At 38.7% G+C, this 15,713-nt stretch overlaps 1 protein-coding gene across 7 annotated transcripts in view; it reads right to left on the reverse strand.

The window, feature by feature from the left end:
- Positions 1–14,785, reverse strand: part of CCDC91 (coiled-coil domain containing 91) — a 160,883-nt gene extending 146,098 nt beyond the window's left edge. For 4 of the 7 annotated variants that reach the window (XR_003927223.2, XM_030041181.1, XM_030041176.2 and 1 more), the window contains exon 1: positions 14,122–14,643. The gene's annotated coding sequence lies outside the window, so the exon portion shown is untranslated. Of the gene's footprint in view, positions 1–14,121; positions 14,644–14,726 lie in introns of those variants that run through there. The other 3 variants (XM_030041178.2, XM_030041180.1, XM_030041179.2) reach the window with 3 other exon arrangements.
- Between the last annotated feature and the right edge of the window lie 928 nt (positions 14,786–15,713).

The following is a 15,713-nucleotide window of genomic DNA, read 5'->3' on the forward strand; positions in this document are numbered from 1 at the left end:
ACGGTACTAATCTGAGGCAAGAAAAAGATATTAACATATTTCTCTGACATGAGATGCTATTATGAAAAAGAATAAGAATTATGTCTCAGATTTTCAAGTCTTCATGATTTTACACGTCTCGGTTGCTAGTCTTGAAACAGAACACCTTAAATAACTGTAACAACATTCTTCCCCCTTCCTTCCACACCAACGACCTACTGGAAATTCAGGTTGTATGAAAGTTTAATCCAAACACTGAAATAAAACATGACTGGTCATTTTAAAAAGTTTTTAATCCATTGTTTTGCAAGTTCTGGATATACTGTTAGAAGCCGAAAAGACCAGGTATTACTCCCTCCCACACAGAAAGAAGAATGCATCATCACTGCACCTTTTTCTCCCTTTACAAATAGTTGAAAAGACTTGATGACTTTTTGTTCACACATCAAGCAGATGAATTTGATTTTTCATACTCTCCTAAAGAGAAGGGTCAATTCATGGAGAAGCAACCCAAGATGTGATTTTAAATTCATTTTCGTATGACTTATGAAGCAAACTGGAAAGGTTTCACATTGTCCAACTCTCAACCCTTAAACAAGTAAAACGAAAACGCTAATTTGCTTTCCAACAGAAAACATTGCTGCCAGAATGTCTATGTACATCATTTTTCCTTTTTTCTTCTTCATTTTTGGTCTACTCCTAAGCATGTAACACAACACTTTCATCACATGACCCTTGACCAAAAGGATACCATCATAATTGTATGTTCTCTGTTGCAACCAAGAAAAATACATTTACTACTTATGGACAAGGTTGATTGTCATTGATGCCTTTGTAGTATGATGAAGAAGCTGGGAGCAGAGATCACAGATCAGGCTAGAATGAAGATGGGATTAGGGCTCAACACTTAAGTCCTTTCCTTTTCAGTCAGAACACAATGCTTTAAAATAATTTCTTCCTACAAGTTGATTCTTTATACCTACTATGCATTTCTAGAATACTCTTCTTCTCTAGCCCCAAAGCTTTTGACAAAGATGGATAGGCACTACCATACCCATTTCAGAAAGAGGAAGACATTTTCTAAGAGGTCCCATATCCAGCAAGTTACCAGGACATTTAAGTAATTTAAGTACCAAGTATGTGATGAGGGCATTGATTTCAAGAATATTACTCATCAGTTAACAATTAAGCAAAAATTATTTCTCATTCAAGAGGAGTTAAACTCCCCCCCACACCCAAACAAACAGACAACATGATACCAGCCAGATTCTCCACCCATCCTATAATCCAATTTTGTCTCCTTAGCTAGCCTACAAAGCTAGGCAGGGAGCATGCCAGGCATGCCCTAGAAGCACAAACCCAACAATTTTCTTTTCCAAGATCTGTACAACTTCTCCTCAATTCCATTAGCAGTTAAAATATCATCATATAACAAGGCTTAGCAAGCAGATCCTTCCAGAAATAGCAAAAACAACATAATCTGTTGTGCCACTACACAGACATTGATCACCTTCAAAATGCCTCTGCCTTCTACAGTACTTCTCTTTGCAGCAATGATGGCATTGATGGCAACATGGTATTAGAGGAGTAAGGATATCCATCACCACATTACATTAGCATGCACACACAAAACCCCCAGATAATTCATAAAACATACATTGCCTCACAGCTAAAATGCAGAATAAATTTAATGCACAAAGTTCATGAAGTATGGGCAATATATGCTGACAAGCATCCATCCATGACAGCGTGCCTAATTCAAAATCCTCCACATCTTTCCAGTCTAATGGAAACTAATTGTTCTTCCTCTCATGTAATTTATTTTAAATCACAATTGCATATATTCTCCAAGACCTTTGTTAAACTGGAAATAAATGCATGCCTAAGAGATATTCATCCTAAAGTATAAAGCTACCATGCATGTCAAATACATATACAAGACAAAAAAATAACAAACTACAGTGGACATTTATTTATTTATATATGTATATAGTGAACTTGTATATAATATACTTGAGAATTCATGGAATTATTTAAGTTAACAAGGACCTTATATATTCACAGAGCTTAATAGCTTTTGAAACCAGCACTTTTTAAAGAGAACCACTGAAATTTATCCAAAAATTACTATGCAGAAGTGATCCCTTCTGGCAACACTGAGTAAACAGGCAGAACATTCAGGTTCCAAAGAGTAAACTACGTGTAGAGTGATATCTTTTAACTACATTAATTACTGGGCAATTACATAGTCTTTAGTCAGCAAAATTCCCAATGAAGACAAGTTTTGCTTGACTAAAGTCAGCAAGAAAAAGCTTGAATATTTGAACAAGAACCATTAATACCCTATACTAACACTCAATAATAATAAAAAACCCAATGCATTTAACAATTAAAAGTTTCAGGTAAATGCTAATTTTCTGTAGAGACTTTAAGAAAAATTCACATGAATGGATAACTTCAGCTAATCCAGTCATTTTATAAATGTCAGAATGTTAAAAAAATATTAACAGAAAAATCACAACTATTTTTCTTCATTCATAATAAGTAGTACATTAGGCTACTTCTATAATCAAACCACTATTGCTGAGTGCACAACTTGTATGGAAAATTATCATCATAAAACATTTCACTAAATAAGAACAAAGAAAATTATTTTTTTAATCCCAAATGCCAAAATAATTTTAAGAAATTCAAGCCTAGTGCATTTAATGAGAGCGGCTCAGAACACAGCCTGGCTGTCTGTCACCAGGGTACTGAATGGGAGGTGCAGTGTGCCAGAAGACTACAACTAAATTCAACTCTGCAAACTGTTGGTCTTCTTTCACCCTTCCCTCACTTTTTTATTTAGCACGTGGTTCTATAATTCAAACCTAATGGAGGAACCAGGATTGGATTAATAAGCAAGAAATATACAATAGCCCCTGCTGTAACAAAGATACTGCCAGTGCTCTATCCTTCATCACTTTCACTAACTCCAGATGTTCCACAGTCATTTATAGTTTAACCAGGTTAAATACAGATGTGTGCATTTTTCCATGGGATCCAATGTTGACATACAATTAAATACATTTTCATTTTTCTTAAATAAAAACTCTTATTTATTATCTAGACTTCTAAACTAGACACTGTAATCAGATCACAGTGTATTTTACGCTATGAGGAAATTTGAAAAATGTAAGCATAGCTGCTACCTGAAGACAACCATTTGAAATAAAAATGTGTTATGTTTTTGCAACAACTTTGTTAACTTTTTTATTTTTTTTAAGAAAAACGATTCAGGTATGTTAGAAAGGTAATCACTTCGTTTCTGAGTGTGTGTTTTACATATACTATGTAGACCAGCAGTAAATGAAAAGTGACTTAGATTTTTTTTAATAACTATTTTTGAGCACTCTCACTACTCAGTGTTCTTTACTTAACTTTGATATGCACCCATTTTACTAAAATACATCTTTAATACAGTCCACATCACAATAACTGGATAAGTTAACTTCCTAAATCCTTTTTAAACACACTCTGGAATACATTAAGGCAATCCATCAGGTCAGTATCTTTACCCTTGTAAAAAAGCATTTTGAAACCTTTTACTGCTAAGTTCATTTTCTAACAGTATTACCTTGGCCCCTTTCAAATGCATGACAAAGGTGGTTTACTTCTAAAAGTATGTATTGAAAATATTAAGGACTTATATTACATAGTTTCTGCTTGCTATAATTTAAAGAAAAAAACCAACAAAACAAAACAAAAAACCCAGCTCGTAACTTTGTTCACCTGTACACGTACCACTGGGGCAACATGGCGGGGGGGGGGGAGGGTATATATATACACACAAATATAAAGAGAGAGAGAGAGAGAACACACTTATTTTCAGATAGTAAAACAAAAGGAATCTATGTATACCAAAGTCTTCAGGGCACACAGTCAATTTAAATTTAATAGCTTCCAGCAATAAATACAATTTGCCTCTATTTTTTAAATTTTCAAGCTCATTAATTCCTGTCTCTTCTCCTTTTAAAGAAAATATGGTTCTCAAACCAATATTGCTCTTTCAACCTCAACGAAGGGCAAGTCAGGCCTCTTCATAAACATTAAAGGCAGCTCATCCATGTATTTATAAGGATAAATCCACCAAATCTCAGGTACCTTCAATATCGATACTTATAGCTGTATCACACACTTTTTAAGCACTCATTAACTAGAAAATAGTATTCACAAAATTCCTAAAGCAGAAACTATTTTTTTATGTTCTAATAATAAAATTAATCTGATCCTGGAGTATCAATATCTCATTTTATCATTCATCATACAGTAATTAATGTTAAATTTCTGTATGAATAATTTTTAAGTGGACTGTAAATTTTAAACAAAAGTGGGTTTAAATTCAGTTTCTGAGACTCTTTCCAGTCATTTTACAATGTTACTATACATTAGTGCTAAGCAAGTGTGCAAGAACTTGTCGGGGGGGGGGAGTAAACCAAAATGTTTAAAGTTTCCCATGTAACACATAGAAACATGAGAAAAACTTGAAAACCCACCAGCAGAACGTATCACAGGCCACAAGACTTCACTGAAAACCATCACTTCAAACTAAGTACAACTTTTCTACAATCTACAGTTGATTAGGCCAAGATACTGATTTTCACTCCAGCAGCTTATAAACTAAAAGCAAGTCAACTCTGGCATATATATATATATATATATCACATGGAAACCTCTTTAGAAACTCTGCATTATTTCAGAAGTTGCACCCCATGGAAAGTCCTTTTAAAAGCTTAACTGGCAAGTGTATGCTAAAATATTTTGTTTTCCATCTAAAACTACACTAAATTCCAATCCTCAGAGACAGGATTTCCAGTTTATTTCTCTCTATACACACACAGTAAACTCAAGAACTGTAACAGAGGAAAGTGTTGTTAAAGTTTTGAAAAAAGAGTAAGCCTAGCGCAAAGAAGTTGACTGTAGCTCTCTTTTCCTCAGAAATTAAAAGAAAAAAAAAAAAAAAAAATCACTGTCCTGTGTTCTCCAATGAATAAAAGATATTAAAGTGAAAACGTAGTTATTTAATATAAAAGGATACTAAAACAAATTCAAAGTAATACAATTCCAATCTTTCTCTCAAGCCCACCTCAAGATAAATGAAATCAATTCTAGCAGTGTGTTCTGGCAAAGTATTTAATAAGGAAAAATTCAACTGTAAAGAACTACAAGACCAAGTTTTGGCAACAGTACACAGAACGTCGGACAGCTTTTACCTACATTCACCTTATTCAAAAACCTGAAGGAGACATGGAATGAACTTATAATTATTTAGTACATTATTCAGCATATTTAGCAGTTATTTTGTATATTTAATTATTTACAAGCTAACAGAACTTCAGAATCTAGAGCATGTACAGAAAGCTCTAAGCAACAAAATGTTTTCATACTCTGAAACATTTGAAATTAAATCATTCTATAGGACGTCTAATGGAATGAAGAAGAGGAATGGCTTAAGAGTGAATTTAGCATTTGTCTTTACTTGTCAAGGGCGTCTATACATATTTGCATAGACACCAAGACTACTTCAAAAGTATATTGTTTATATAGACTTCTAAATGAATACTCAAAGCACTTCAGTTTTGATTTAGCAGTTTTGTACCTCAATCTGACTAAGTTTGCCATTACCACTGCAAACTGAGCTAAGGACTCATTGTCATAGCCACTAAATAACCTCTAGGTGCAAAGTGTCTCAGAGGTTTTTCAGAAATATTAACAGAAAAGCACAGCCAGTGTTATTTGCATGAAAAGCTACCTTTTTGCTGGCCTGGAAGAGAAAAGAACTGACTAGCAATGAATGAATAAGTGCTATTTTCATGTCCCCTATTTGAAGTTCAAATTAGTTTGGTCTCCCAACTATCTACAACGTTTCCAAACCTTTGGAAGTTTTGCATTTTGAATCTTCAAATTTTACCTGCTGCCTAGCTCAATTAATAAGTGTAATCTATTACTGTTATTTCCTACTCCCTCACACACATTAATTCCCACAGATAACACTTACTTAACATCCAGATTCACTTACTTCTCTGATCTAGATGGTACATCAAATATAAAATTTCACCAACTATTGTACCAAGGGATGTCTTCCAGCAAACGTAGTCAGGACTGTTATCTCTTCAACACCCAAAAATCTTTATATACCACTCAATAACAGTGTCTTTTAAATAGGAGCTATACCTCTTGTAGCAAGGCATGGCCTTTCAATGGACTGTGATGAGACACAAACACCTGCAGGAAGTAGATGGTAAAGCATGATACACGGCAACTTAAATTAGTTACACTGTTCTTCACAGCCCATACCTTGCAGATACCATCCCAATCAGAAGCATATTAAATCAGCAATCTTTTAGTCTCTTCCCCTATTGCAGGGGACAGCAGTCAGAAAAATAATACCCACATATTCAGCCTGAATACACAGAACTAAAAATGGAAAATAAGTTTGCTCTGTGGACAAACTTCTTGGAGAAGAGCATGAGAAAAAAGTTGTAACTGCAGCAGTGATACTACCTGTTGACCAACGTCCTCTGCCCCGTCTTAACTGCAGCCTGACGACACAACAAAGAATCTGCTGCCTGGCTTAGCACAGACACACATTAACTAAAGACATTGACAGTCCCTTGCACAAACCATCAGGAAATTGCTGTAGAAAAATATAATTTGTAAACAAATAGGTTAGGTGAACCACTCAGAATTTATTTTTTTTTTTATGTCATCCCTCTCTGCCCCAGCTTAGGTCAATAGTTACCTATTTCTACCATATACAGTTTTATTTTATCTTCCTAACAGGTCTACTATCAGTCAGTGAATTTAGATTCCTAGGTTTTACCCATTATAGCCAAAACCATATGCAGAACATTAGGCTAGTTTTCTGACAGCTCCTTTCCCCCTAACTTTACACCCCAGTAGAAAACAGAAATCTAAACAATGTACCAGTGGAACAAAGACTGGTTGTATCTTGAATTACTTCACTTGAATACAATCCCCAGGGAAGGAGATAAAAAATTGCTTATGAAATTCTAGTTTTAAGGCTTATAACACGTTGTTAGAGAGAATCCCTTCATCATATTGTATACTGGGTTCAAATTGGTTTTGAGTTGCTGCAATGGGTTGTTAGTTTCTGCTTCTCAGATGAAGGGGGCTCATTCGTTTGGTTTGTTTAAATGTTAAGCTACTTTCAGAGCTAGGTTAAGCAACCTGTTTCGCTCTGCATTTAAATGGAGTAGGGGATTATATTCACTTTTCTCAACTGGGTTAAGTGAGTAGGCACCATTAACCCAAACTGAAGTCTGCTGCTGCTTAGAGTAGTAAGGCCTAAAACACATTTCAAAGGGTCACCAATTGTCCTCATAGTTTTCTCTGATCAGACTATGCAATGTATTTCTTCCCTTACCTCTTAACTTAAGGTGTTTGAGGACACAGGATCTTTACCTTACCAAAAAAAAAAAAAAAATCAGAAAAAAACACCATCATCTTCCTTTTCTTTGTTAGCAGTTTCAGTTGCTTTTATATTCTGAGTCCTACATCAGGTGTGCCTGGAGTTCTTCACAACAAATACACACAAAAAGACATTATAAATACAAAGTCTTAGTCCCAGCTGCTATATCACTTCTGCCCAACTAAACCTGTATCAAACTCTGACATCTTGGCCATAATGAAGTGACTAAATAATGCCCACCTGTCCCCCCCCCAAAAAAACCCACCAAAAACCAAACAAAAACCACCCTAAGATAAAGAACGATGAACAGCCAGTCCTGAAATTTTAAAATTATCTTACAGCTACTGACTTACAGCAGTTCGACCTTAACTCAAATGGAAATCATAGGTGTGTATGACCCGGTCAACTCTGCAGCTCATTTTACACAAAATAATGTCTGCTAACAAGCTGGACTGAATTTGGACCACTGATTTTGAGGTGATAGATTCTGGACCCCCATCACTATGTCCCCAAGACATTCTGATATGCCCTACCCTCATGCCTTAAGAAGGTCATTATAAACATTTTTAGTAAAAAAAAAAAGAAAAAAAACAAGCAAAAAACCACCACCAAAACAAAACATACAAGCTGCAACACTTCTAGAAAAATTCAGATGGACACCAAATAAAAATCACTGGTTTGTGCTAACCAATGAGAATGCATGTAGTCTGTTTCGCCTTTTTTTTTTTCCTGTCTTAGCAAACACTTCTTTCTAAAGTCAGTCTGTAACTCCTCTAGAAGTGAAGTGCAGAAAGTTTTTCCCATCACACAGAAGATTTTTTAAACAGCACTGTCATTGGCCACAAGCTCCTACCACATCACAGATCAAACCCTTTCCATTTTCTTACTACTACTCATAGAGTAATCACAAATCTAACGTGGAAAAGGAATGAAAACTGACATTCAAAGACCTCAGGTAAAAACACTGCCTTTCTGAAATCCAGGCATTCCAAACAAGGGCTGCTGTACCAAACAAGGCAAAAGGTATACCTACAAGAAGAGAAAGACCTGTCTCAATACCAGATAGAACCCAATCTGGAAATCTAATTATAAAATCATATTATAATCTGTTCTCACCTTATGAATATATACATTTACAAAATTCCAATATAAAATTATTTATTCTATTCCATTAAAAAAATCCATTTGATAGAGAGATATTTAGACCTTTTGCAGTAACCATTATCGGGTTTTAAATATTGAGAACATTTTCTTCACAACCATATTATAAAAACTCAATTAGCATCAGAAATACAAAAAAATCAACTTAGAAAACAAAGACTCTTAGAAAGACTTGAGTCCCTAAATTATTTTTCAGAACAGGATCTGCATGAGCACAATGACAACATGATCCTACTAATGCTTTCTCATATCTCCACAGGCTATTAAATGCAAATTACAGTCCATATCTTGCCCCTTTCTAACATGAGTGGTTCTCTAAGTTTTAATGAGTTTATCAATTGGCAAAACATTTTAAAAATATTTTTACATTTAGTGAAGAAAATAAACAAACACTTTAATAAAAATTAATAAAATTTTAATTTTTTTGTTTTTACATTTCATTAATTCATTATTAGTAACATTATTGATACATAAAAACATTAGCAAAGCATACTGGAAACAGTGACAAGTCTACAATAACAAACTGAAAACTGAAATCCACCAGACTCTCAGGGAACGACAACTAACTCTGTGGGACTCCACAACCCCTTTCTAAAATGGAGTCAATGCATCTCACAATGAATTTGTGAGGGGAAAAAAAATTAAATACATTTTGCCTCCTTTACATTTTTCCTAATGCTTTACCATATGACCTATATAAACTGCAGAATTATGTTGCCTTGATGTTACCATTCCCTTTAGATGCTGACCTAAAGCCGGAAGAAATCCCATTTATCCACTGAAATTTCCAAAGCTTTAAGCTTTCTTCAGCATTACAGAAGGTATGTCTCATGTAAATATATGGACAGAAAATTCAGGAGCCCAATTCTTCATTTGTAGGAGGCACCTACACACCATAATCTTTAAGAATATACTTTGCCCAGTGAAGGTGCAGGGCAATCCCTAAGCAATTTCCAGTACTTTAAAAATAGCCTTTACAGATTGTAACAGTAATCCTCTGGAGCCAGGGTCAGGGGGTAGTTCCTGACAGAGAGACCCCCTGTACATAAAGAAAAGCCCCAAACTGTACCAGGGAAACATGGACCCCAACCTCAGCAAGGATTAACGACAAGATTTTCCCAGAAAGCAGGTACCTATTCTGGGTACATAACAACAGATGAAGCATCTCTAAATCTGCTCACATTCTTACAAATTTCTCCCACCTTCATTCAGTGTACCCAAAAGAACATGTGCAACAGCAAGTATGTCTACAGCAGTTATTTTCTTGAAAAGTCCATAGCTTAGAGCAAATGTGAGCTGAAAGGGATGACAAACATTTATTCACCCAGAGCTCCATCTCTTCCCCAGAGTGTTCATAGAATAGAATAGTTCCAGTTGGAAGGGACCTACAACAATCATCTGGTCCAACTGCCTGATCACTTCAGGGCTGACCAAAAGTTAAAGCATGTTGTTAAGGGCATTGTCCAAATGCCTCTTAGACACTGACAGGCTTGGGGCATTCACCACCTCTCCAGGAAGCCCGTTCCAGTGTCTGACCACCCTCTCGGTAAAGAAATGCTTCCTAACGCGCAGTCTAAACCTCCCCTGGCGCAGCTTTGAACCATTCTCGTGTCCTCTCACTGGATCCCAGGGAGAAGAGCTCAGCACCTGCCTCTCCGCTTTCCCTCCTCAGGAAGCTGTAGGGAGCCATGAGGTCGCCCCTCAGCCTCCTTTTCTCCAAACTAGACGAACCCAGTGACCTTAGCCGCTCCTCATAGGACTTGCTTTCCAGCTCATAATATTCATATTGAGGTAAGTATGAAATTTTCATTACATTTCCATACACATTTATCATCACTTGAAACTCATGATTGCAAATTGCATGTTTTTCTGCTTCTATTCAGATCAAAAGAATCTAGTGCCTTGGCATGGCTGTGTTGCCACACAACAGCTCTTAAGAATGCAATACTTCATAATCAGAGTACAATTCCTCAATGCATACAAAAACTGAAACACAACCAATAAGCATACTCAAACATTGGCCAGTGTTCCATAAACTGCCTGAGATATTAGATCTTTTTTTACTAAGTTGCACTACAGTTTGGACATGCTTGATTTTCTTAAAATTTAAACTTAGAACTTTATGCAAATATAACAGAAGACATATTTTTACATCAGCTGAAATCAGCAACTTAAACTAAAGCCATTTCCAGATTCCTCTCTGAAAGACATACAAAAACTGAACTGTGATCCCTTTAATGACAAATAGCAAAACCTGCTTTTCTTATATAGGTGTTATACAGGCATGAGAACCATTTTTATTTCTGAGGATCCAGAACACCTTTGTAAATATTATGTCCATTCCTCTAGCTCTGTTTCAACGGCTTGAAATGTTTACTAGACAGTATCTGTAACAATGTGATCAACAGGAAATATTAGCCTCACATACACAAACCAAGGCAGACAGATGCCACATCCAGCTGCTGAAAAACTGCAGAAGAGTTCTATAAAAATGCCATCCCTAAAAATCTCTTTAGGAAGATCCATCACCACTTTAACAAGCAAGTACATGTAAAGTAATAAATTTAATCCACTTTCTTTTAATTCAAGAAGCCCTCTATGATTGCTTAAAAAGAAATTTATGGGTACGTAATTCTGCTTCTCCAACCATACCCTATAAAGGAAATTACATTTTTAAGCCTTCGTTTCACTGAAAGAGTGGACAGAACCCCCAGAATTAATTGTGGTCACTCCAAAAATAAAACTGCCAACTGAACAATGTAAAGGAAAAAAGCCTGCTATGTCAGAAAAGCAAAATTCTTCATGTTGGTCAATCCCAAACTCTTCAGGAAGAAACAATATAAATCCTACTGTACATTAAGAAAGTCTAGATACTATGCTATGCTACATTAAGAAAATTACAAGTCATTTAATTCCTTTCTGTAAAAATAGCACCACTTCCGGAGACTCAGGTCTGGAGAGCAGGTACCATTGCTTAAGGGACACAAAGGGATAAAGGAAGATAAAGGTTGCAACAGGCCTTATCAGAAAACTTAAATCCAATTTTAAAATTTAAGGTATTTATTTTTACTAACACAAGAAAAGGTTATTTCCACATAAACCTTAAGTCTTTAGAAGCACAAGATAACCAAAACAGAAAAACAACCCCCGCCTTGAATTTCTGATGCATTCTTGTAAGTATCAAAGTAACAAAGTAGTGAAATGTAACAGATGTTAACCTTGCAACATTTTTTAGATAATCTACCACTTACAAGCACTTAAAGGTAGATCTAGCCTGCATGACTTAAAACGTATGACTGTCTGCAGCCTGACACCTCTAATGTGCTATGGAAAAAGCCCTACACAAAAGAAAAAAACATCACTGAAAAAGTATCAAGATTGGTTTAACAATAGTCGTTTCCTTCATTATTATGATCAAATTAGTTCTACATAAGCAGAAAGTACTTTCTTGTAAGGGCAGTTAAGCGTCAAAAACTGCACAAATGGACAATAGCAGATTACAAAACACACAAGCATATCAGACCATTGCAGACTGAAACAACCACCTTGTGAACGTGAATGGACTCAAATGAACATGGGCAAGAGGTATTCTGAACTTTACATTTAAAGATTCACAAAAAGCTTGTTTCCATCATACCACAAACTTTTTTCCATTTGGTGTTGCAAGCTTTCCTGGAAGTTGGTTTTCAGTAAGTCAGGAGGAATCAAGCCAACTGCTCAGATACACACCATACTTAGATGTCTTAGCAGTTCTGTAAACATTTGGAGAATGCCAGTTATTGCCCTTAAGATTGCAATCCAACTGTGCCTCTGGACCAGAAAAATGCATTATAGCATAATTGTATTCTGGCACCTACGAATCTATGTTGCTATCATCATCCTGAACGTCAGCCTGACACCACATAAACAGCTAACATTGTCTAGATGACATATATTCTTCACCAAGCTCTGGCAGTAGTTGTGTCACTTGGAAAGAAACGCAACGGAGCTAGTCTAACAGTCCATGGCATTCAAAGACATGCAGAAAACAATCAAGGAGAATGTAATTAAATGGAAAAGTACTTAAACTGCATTAAGAGTTCTAGTGAGGCACTGGCTAATCAATATGTCTCAAAACCTTTGTGGAAGTTTATGTATGAACATCACAGATGTAAATGTGTCACCAGGTATACTCAGTTTTCAGTCATTTCTATCTTTAGGTAGAATTAAACTGGAAGGAAGACTTCAACTTAATTATAGCAATGGTCAGAATAAAGATTTGGCTAAAAACACATCCAAAGGTGACAGACTCTATTTTAATATCCACTGTCTCAATCTGGTGTGTACAGAATCCACCTACCTCCTCAGATGAGATACAGTAAAATACCATCTCAGCATGCGGAAGCTGTGATGTCCCAGACTAACAGCAGAAGGCATTATTGGTGAAGCTATTCACGAAGACATGTTGAGGCACACAGCACAGAAGTTATTCTCCTAGTCTCCTGTATTTAATTGCCTTCCTTTCAAAATAGCGTAAAATAAATTTGCACCAGATTCAAGAATCTCTTTAAGAGGTTCTAAAATAGGCTCTGGGATTATCTAATATTCATTGAGCATCCAGGCATCACCTGTTTGAACACTGCTGTGATTCTTTTCTTTCAACTCCTACCAGCATGGAGTTCACTACTACACTTGTTAACAGACATTGCCTGTCCTGCAAACTGTGTTTGAAAACAGTCAGCAGTCTGCTTCCTGTATTAGTGACTGAGAAACTGACATCCACGACGAAAAACCAATGAATTACTAGAACATTAGCACCAACAGTTACTTAGACATTCAAGCCATGGATATGGAGGCACTCAGAACAAAGTCATAAGTTTAAGAAACATATGCAGAAGAGCAAAATCTGAAGAGCAGGAGAAAGTAAAACAGCCAGAAAGCACCGAGAACAAAAACAATTAAGCAAGTCTACAGAAACAGGTGTTCAAGCACTGTGACGAAAACTACCCAAAGCTCCACTAAAATGCTACAGTAAGATGGCAAGAAATGCATTCACAATACGTAGTTGTTCGGCAAAAAGAACTGCTAAGGTAGGAAAGGAAAATTGCTTATAAGATAAACTATTGTCTCCTAAGACGAACCAAGGCTGCAGAGAGAGTTCATCAAGGGAGCATCCCAGAGCAAAAGGTTAAGCTCAGGTGCTGAGGTATCAAGAGGATATAGTCAACCCTATTATACATATGAGAAGCCTCAAAAACTGAAATGTTTAAAGACCAGATTTACAGAAAATGTTTTAGATGCTTTAAGATTTGGACAGATTTTCAGAAATATTTCAACATCTAACTCCATTTATAGTAACAGACATGAGGCACACAGGCACCTCTGAAAAAAATCAAACTAGATATTTCACCACAACTTAAGATTCTGGACAGTGTTTGAAAATTTGGCCACGCACAGTCTGGCCTCAGAAGCGGGGGAGCAGAGAAGTGATAGCCAAGACTTCCAAACCTCTGGGCTAGAGAACTACTCACAAGGTTCTCCTTCCTGTTGACAGGGATATCAATTTTCTGGTGCAGGGAAGGAAGGCTCCCGTTGCTCCTCTAAACTACGTTTAAAATCCCCTTTTGTAGCAACCCTTAAGCCTCGTCACTAAGAACGGCCCCCGCAGCACACGGGTATGGACACTGGCGGGCCGCAGCTGTGGCACAGGTAGGGCCTGGACCCTGGGGGCAGCACCGGAGGAAGAGTCGGGCAGATGAAGGCAGGCCTCGCAGAGACATTCAATCACCTACGGCAACCGCTCCAGCCAGGCTCCGCCAACCGCCGGTACCAGCCCAGCTCCAGGCCCCGCAACCCCGCTGAGGGGAGGGCGGCGAACCAGCTGGAAACAGCGCCTGCCTCCTCCTTCTGCCCCCCCCCCCCACCCCGCTAGGCTTAACTCGGCGCGGGTGGGCAGCCTCTACACAGGAGGACGGGAGGCGGCTTCCCTCCTCCGCTTCAGCCCGCCCCGCTCAGTCAGAGACGGACCCTGCCGACGCCGCCGCCACGCTCCCGCCCAGGCAGCGCGCGCGCGCTTCGCCCCTCAGGGCCGCCCGCCCGCTCCGGGAAAACCGCCCGCCCGCCAGCCCGGCCTCACCCGGATGTGGATTTCACGCCGCTCCCTCCGGCACCCCGCGAGTCACGTGCCGCCGCCACCGCCCCCCCCCCCCCCCCCCCCCCCCGCACGCGCGCGCTGAAAGCCGGCGGCTGCTGATTGGGTGCCCGGCTGAGGGCGCGCGCGGGGGCGGAGGCGCGCGCTCCCGCCGCCGGGCTGAGGTAACGGCCGCCGCCACCGCCCCCGGCGGTGTCGATGGGGCGACCCGGGGAGCGGCGGGTCGTCCTCGGACGGGGCCTTATTGTTCCTTGCCGGGCTCGTCACGGAAACCCGACGCCGCTGGACTCGCCGGCTGGCGCCGGTCTCGGAGCAGCCCCGGCCCCTGGATGGAGCCTTTGCCTTTCGGCCTTTGGTTGTGCGGTCAAAACGTGGTTGCTCGGCCTGCCGGCCTGGTGGCTTGGGCTCGGTGCTTCAAGCTTTCTCCTGAAAGAGCAGTGGCACGTTTAGTAAGCACCAGCTGCTGCCCTTCTGCGTCATCACCGAAAATGAATCGAGAACTGACCGGTCAGTGAAGATCAAACCACCCCCCGCCCCGGTCCACACAGGAGGAGAAGACAAGCTTTTGGGCAGTCCTCTCTGCGGTTGCTGTGAGGTGCCAAGAGGACGTGGCGTCAAGTGGCAGAAACTGAGGTGGAGCATCCAAGTCGTGAAAGACATACCATGGTGTGATGAACTGGGGAAGCTTAACCGGTTATTTTCACTACTGAACCTATTCTGTGAACAAAACAGATTCAGTATCTGATAGAACAGATACTTACTTGATGAACGGTGCATTAAAAGACACAATGAAAAAGATTTAGCATTATGGCACTGGAACGGTACACTGCAGTAGTTTTCTTATTCCATACTATATGAAGAAACAGAAAATATGATGGTCTAGGCTATATGTCCCATTACACCTGACAGCAGTGTTCCCAAAGGTGGTGATAGAACGCGGATTTTTTTCTGTAAATAACGTATGCACCTTTA

Source organism: Aquila chrysaetos, chromosome 17, assembly GCF_900496995.4.
Source record: "Aquila chrysaetos chrysaetos chromosome 17, bAquChr1.4, whole genome shotgun sequence".
NCBI classification, from domain to species: domain Eukaryota; kingdom Metazoa; phylum Chordata; class Aves; order Accipitriformes; family Accipitridae; genus Aquila; species Aquila chrysaetos.